Genomic DNA, 6,629 nt, shown 5'->3' on the forward strand with positions numbered 1-6,629 from the left:
AATCCAGACATTAATCCATTTTCATTTTCTTTATGAAATTAATGAAATAAAGGGCTGAAAACTTGAGAGTAGAAGGGTTTTTGGAAAATTTGGGCATAGGAACTAAAAGTGAGTTAGGAGGTTGTGATCAAACCCAGGTTTTGGGTTTTCGCTTTAAATCGCCTGGCGACGAAGAACTGTCGCCAGGCAACGTATGCAGGATTGCTATGTTTTGGTTGTTATTTGGTTTCTGGGAATTTGAGGGACTCATGGGAGTCTCTGTAATCTGGGATGCTGGGCAATTAGAAAAATTGTGTAGTGATAACCTGAAATTATTGTTATCCAATGGAGATTGATATATGTAAGAATTAGGGTTGAATATTTGGGGGATTTATGTTATGAAACAGATTGTGTAATCAAGAGCAATACAATTTGGGGTGTTGGAAATTTTAATGTAATAGAGTAGTTAATTGCATATGTGTGGAGTGTATAGAGTGAAGAATAGAGTAACTAGCCTGGAATGGGACTTTGGGTTTCTCACAAGTGCAGGACAGAATTATAGGTTTCCCATGCACTTCCTAGCAGCCGGCTAGGTGCCGCTAGGCACCAACGCAGAGAAGGTGATTTGTGTGTGGCTGTGAGGAGAAAGGATGGGTCTATAATTCTTGGAAATCATATTAATATTGAATATGGGATTGAGAAATTGACTAGACAAAGGTTTAGGGTGATTATATACATAACATGTTAGTATACATTAATTTGAAGGTTAATGGTGAGTGGGAAGCATCATTATCATAATAACAGTACCATAGGGAGTCTTATTAAACAAAAGCATTGTTGGAATTGAGAGTTATAGTACAATTAGGAACTGGAAGTACTAAATGAAGATGCACTAGTGGGATATGCGATATGGATTTATTATATGATAAGGTTTTTACGTGGGAAAGATTCCTATTGTGAAGGGTCTAATTGTGTTGTGCAAGACTAGATAGTAATATGGTGGTGGTGAATATGAATCCTATAATGTAATAGAATAATTGAATTAGAGAGTTGATAGATATAAAGATAAGGTGTATCTATTGGTTAAGTGGAAAATGATGAAACTGTAGTATATGAGTCACATAGCATGATGGAAATACCTAAGTTAGAGAGTAAGTATGTTTGCAATGATTGGGAAACAGGTGAAAAAGGGGTCTGCAGTGCCTAACAAAAACCAGTACTACGCAAGTACTGGTGTAGTGCTTGACGGTGGTGTATGGCCGTCAGGTGATAGCTACGATCATAGTGGGCTCTGGAACCGCATGGCGCCTAGCGATAAGGGTGGTCCCGCCAGGCAATACCTACAACGTCAGTGTACTTTGAGGCATTTGGCACCTGACGGCACGTGTCCCCCGTTAGGCGGTCTGCAAGCGTATTTCATCTGGTGGCTCTGGAGCAACGCCAGGTGATAATGCAAAGGCATGATTTATGATTTGTTTTCTTGGATGTGCGTGATCTACAAGGCTTTGGTGATACCTCAAAGGTTGACTTGCTGGAATGTTCATTGAGTTGTGGCTCGAAACATATCCCTTGAGTTGTGGCTCGAGATAGGGTGGCATTCCTTGAGTTATGGCTCGGAATGACATCTCTTGAGTTGTAGCTCGAGATGGCGGATGAACACGAGGAACTCTTGAGTTGTGGCTCGGGTTGGCGAGTGTTGCAGGTGTGAGTGTGCGAGTTATGACTCGTACAGATAGGTCCAGATAGATTGCCCTCCTCAGTTTGTGGCTGACGAGTTTGGTAGTCTTGGGACATTACGAACTTTATTCGTATTGGAAACTCCACCTGGCGTTACGGAATATGGTCCGTAGCTGGTTTCCCGTACGTATTCTACAAGTTATGGCGTGTAAATGTGGCGGCAAGACATCTTGAGGTATTCATTTAAAGACATAGAACATGGATAACATGGTGGTGGCCATGTGGTTTGGAATCAAAGGATGGAGTTCTTTTGATGTTTTATGTTTATATATTTGAATTGTATATGTTTTATATTGTTAGCTCCCCCTATCTGCTTGTATGAGCAGATGATGTTACAGGTGGATCTGGTGAGGCATAGAGCTAGAGCGAGGCTAGACCGGGAAAAAAATTTTATCCGAGTTTTGATGTTTTATGGTTTTGGAATAATTTTGTAAACTTTTATGTTACTAGACTTGGTTATTGTATTTGAATTTTAAAGTATCGATTTAGGTTATTTTATGATGAAATAAAGGATTTAATTTTCCCGCATTTTGGAAAAAGATAGTATTATAAATGATGTTTAATTATTATTTCCATTTTATTTTATTTTAAATCCGTAATATCCGAACGGGATGTTAGAAGCTCCACAGACTTACCTCACACATGTTGTTCTACCTACACATAGAGAACTCTTGTCAACGATCATAACACACCCTAACAATTATAACCAAACAAAGATTCATCTTAAGCCCTTAAACGCGACATGCAAGCCCAAAACACCCGCATGCGACAAATTTCTTAAAAGATAAAAAAGAATGACAAAGATGAGCTTACTCTGTTCAAGATTTATATCGAGTAAGATTGTAGGCCTTTTCACCCTGAGTCCACTTGTGGTCTCTGATCGTCAAACTGATAAAAGACGACTTTAGAAAGTTATAGAGAAGGCAAAGAAAGTTATAAAAAGAGTTTCTAGAAAGATAGTGGTATTTATAAAATGAAACACGATTAACACACTAGTGCAGTTTGGGCTTATTAAATCGTCGTATATGCGCTAGTTCTTGTGCAAACGAGACATATTAAGACGTGATAACATTTTTGCAATTTTTGTGAACTTTTATGCCTTGTGTCTACTTTAAACTGAGGCAGAAATCTCCCAAAATTTTCAAACTTCCCACTGTTTTGAATTTTTTAAGTTGATCGTAGAGTTTTATGCCTCGAGTATGCTTTTAATCGAGGCAGATAGGATTTTATGCATCGGGCCTATTTTAACCGAGGCATATTGTAATATTTTTCGAGTTTGAATATGCCTTAGGCCCAAGTTAACTGAGGCATGTAAATATTTATGCCTCTGTTTAAAATCAACAAAGGCAATAAGCTTTGTTAAGGTAAAAAAAAAAAACCCAAATCGCCACTGTTGCAACGTTTTCTACGTCGTGGGTTGCAGAATGCCAACAGTTCCCTTCTTCCACGCATAACAGCCGCATGTTTTGTCCCTCCATCGTTGGTGCACCGTCGTTCAGGTCGTTGCGGCGCTGCCTCCATTATTGTCATTCAATCCTGCTCCTTTGTACGATATATTTTTATGTTTTGGTTCGTTTTTGTTTTGACTCCATTTTTTCTTTTGCATTTTTTGTATGTTCTTGAGTTTTCAATCTTGAATTTGAGATTATGATGATTTATGATAGAAATTGTGTTTGTATTTTGATAAAAATTATGGGGAGAATTGTATAGGTTTGAATTTATTTAAGATTAACAACAATAAATTAGGTGGTAAAATTCCTCCATCAATGGATTTGCACAAGAACAACTTATCTGGTAATTCACTGGACATTTCAAACTTAAGTCATTGGAATACTTGAACCTTGCAGAAAACAATTTTTCTAGGGTTGTACCAGCAAAGATTCCAAACAACATTAGGGCTGATATTGAAAGGCAATCAATTTAGTTGCAATATTACAGTAGAACTGTGTAGTTTCCCTTCCCTAAGACTACTAGATCTATCACAAAATAAATTTTATGGATCTATTCCTTCATGTATACTCAATTATAGTCTCTTAGATGGTGCAAGAACAATAAAATAAAATATCATCATCAATTCAATTTTGAGTTTTATTTGGGAGGTAGAGTGGTGGAGAATCATGTGAGTTAAAGAAGGAGTTTAGGGTGAAGTGAAAATTCATTTCTGATTTAATTCTTTTAATTATGCCTTGGTTTCCTCCAAAACCGAGACAGTAAGACAAAAATATACTTCGGATCATAACCGAGACAGAATGATCACCCTTTTTTGTCTCGTCTGCATATGTCTCAGGTCTGAAACCAAAACTAAATAACAAAAATAATTGTGGCAAAAACTTTTTCCACATGATATCAAATCTATTTATAGTTGAACATTTTATGAATAAAATAATTAAGTGTATCATCAAAATCACTACTACTCTTTAAACTATTTTAATCCTTAAATTATGTGTGATGAGCTTTGCTTTGAATTTTCTTTTTTCGGTTTTTAAGTTTGATTTTTCATTGCAATTTCAAATTTTCTTATTTTGAGCTCCTTTAGTTGCTTGAAAGACTGAAAATTTTAGTTAAAATGAGAATTAAGTTATATCAATTTATCAGTTTTATTGGAGCAATAGAGGAGTAAACAGAGATTTGCAGATACTGGATATATGTCCAAGTATAATGTGTATGAGAGAAAAGGAACAAGAAAAGTAATAAATAATAATAATAAAAAAGGGTTAGCATAAACAAATATGTGTAGTACCATTTCTTTTTTGGTATATAAGAGATCCTAAAAAGAAAGTCTGTTAAAATCTTAGGCAATGATAAAACTTATTAGAAATACTTAAAACTAAATTAATTACAAAAGAAAATTAACTTATCATTTTGAAGAAATAAATATTTTTATTTTTGAAATGAACATTTAAGTTTATTTTTTTATTAAACAGTTTTAATTTTTTATTTAAAAAAATCAATTTCATTTTTAACTATTAAGAAAATGCAAAAATAAATAAATTGTTTATATGTATTAATAAAAGAAAAAAAAAAACTGGGTGCTCCCAGTATCACTAAACTTTCGGATTTTAAAATACTTTTTTTTTTAAGAAAATACACTTTGTGTATGTATAATATTGGTGTGAGAAAAGAGAGAGATCTCAAATAACCTTCAGCTTCAAACTATATTTTTTCTGGCAAGTCATCTCTCAGAACCATTTTTGGAGAAGGACAAGAACATGAGGGAAGGAAAACCTCAAATACTAAAAACCAAACACAAACGAAAGAGAATATTGATATTTATCCATACCCTACAAAATTTTATAAGCCTCAAAATGAGAAAAAAAAACCCTAAATGAATGATGACACAAACCTATAGAGATGAGTCATCTATGTCTTCATGCTGATGGAAAAGTGTGTTGTGGATATCTCATGAATATGACTAATTTAAGAACATTAGGGCAAAAATATAGTGAATATTTCTGGTTCAAAAAACACAACCTAGTTAAAAGTGTTCAAAAAATGTTTAAGGAAAATATGACAAGAGATAATGTTTGGTTGATGGTGGTGTTCACAACTTGTAGGATGAGGTCCATGTGTCACAAACAATGACATCAAGTCCCCACAAAGAGATCAACATAAGGACATTTAATCATTCAATTCACAGTTATATGCTTGATGGTGAGTGCTATAATTAATTAATATATATATATATATATATATAAATATATAATGATAAATGTGTAATAAAGTAATAATGTATATATTAGAATTTTCACTAATTAATAACTCCAGGTTAAGTGTCCAAATTATTTTAATACTTGATTAATTAGAATACGTAGTTTAATAATTATGTATATAAAATAGATTATATTAGAACGGTTTAATCACCATTCCGGACTATGAAATGATACATGTTTTTTTAGCTACAATAGAAAGTTATTTGATTCTGACTTTTTTAAATATTTAAAAAAATTAAATTATATAGAAGAAAGAAAGATAATGATGGTAAGTCTCTTCTTTCTTTCTTTTTTTTCTCTACTTTTTTGAATTACACAGTGGAAACAAATTTTAGAAATGTGCGTTCTGTCTCATTAGATTTTAAATAAAGGCTTATTAGGAAGTATTAAAAAAATTATAACCATCTTATTTGGTTTAATTACCATTTTGGTTCCATAATTTGTTGGTTTGATTCATTTTGATCCTCTTATTATCTTTTTGTTCAATTTAGTCTTCTAATTATTTACAAAGGTTAAATTTGATTTCTGCCCTTAAGTTGACATTAACACTGTTTCCATACATGTCACGTGTCATTTTGTGGAATTTTTTAATTTTTTTTATTGTTTTGTATTTTTTTAGAGGACCAAAATGTGTGTTCTGTCTCATTATTAGATTTTAAATGAAGGCTTATTAGGAAGTTCCGTCTCATTAGATTTTAAATAAAGGCTTATTAGGAAGTTTCACAAAAATTATAACCAACTTATTTCAATGACAAAAAGAACATATAATTTATAAGTTTTGTCGTTTATTTTACTAATTTTATTTTAATATATATATATATATATTATATATATATAATATAGTCAAAGTATTATTATTTTTATTTATTCTAATAAGACTTACCATGAAATTTATACTAAATTATCAACGTGGTGCATGTGTTTTTTTAGTTAGTTCAATTTGGTTTCTCAACAATTGAAAATTTGAATTAATTTCTTAATTTCAAAAGTAGTGTAATAACCTTATCATTTATGTTAATATGGTTTGAATTTTTGAATTTATATTACCAAATGTAGGGATGTCAAAAGTGAGTCAAATGGACTCACATTAATTGATTCACTACGAATTGAGTTAAAAATGAGTCAGTTTGATCCGACTCACTTCTTAGTAAACAACAAAATTATTAACTCGGCTCAACTCATTATGATTGGTGAGTTAGTGAA

Source organism: Vigna unguiculata, chromosome 6, assembly GCF_004118075.2.
Source record: "Vigna unguiculata cultivar IT97K-499-35 chromosome 6, ASM411807v1, whole genome shotgun sequence".
In the NCBI taxonomy this organism is placed as follows: Eukaryota; Viridiplantae; Streptophyta; class Magnoliopsida; order Fabales; family Fabaceae; genus Vigna; species Vigna unguiculata.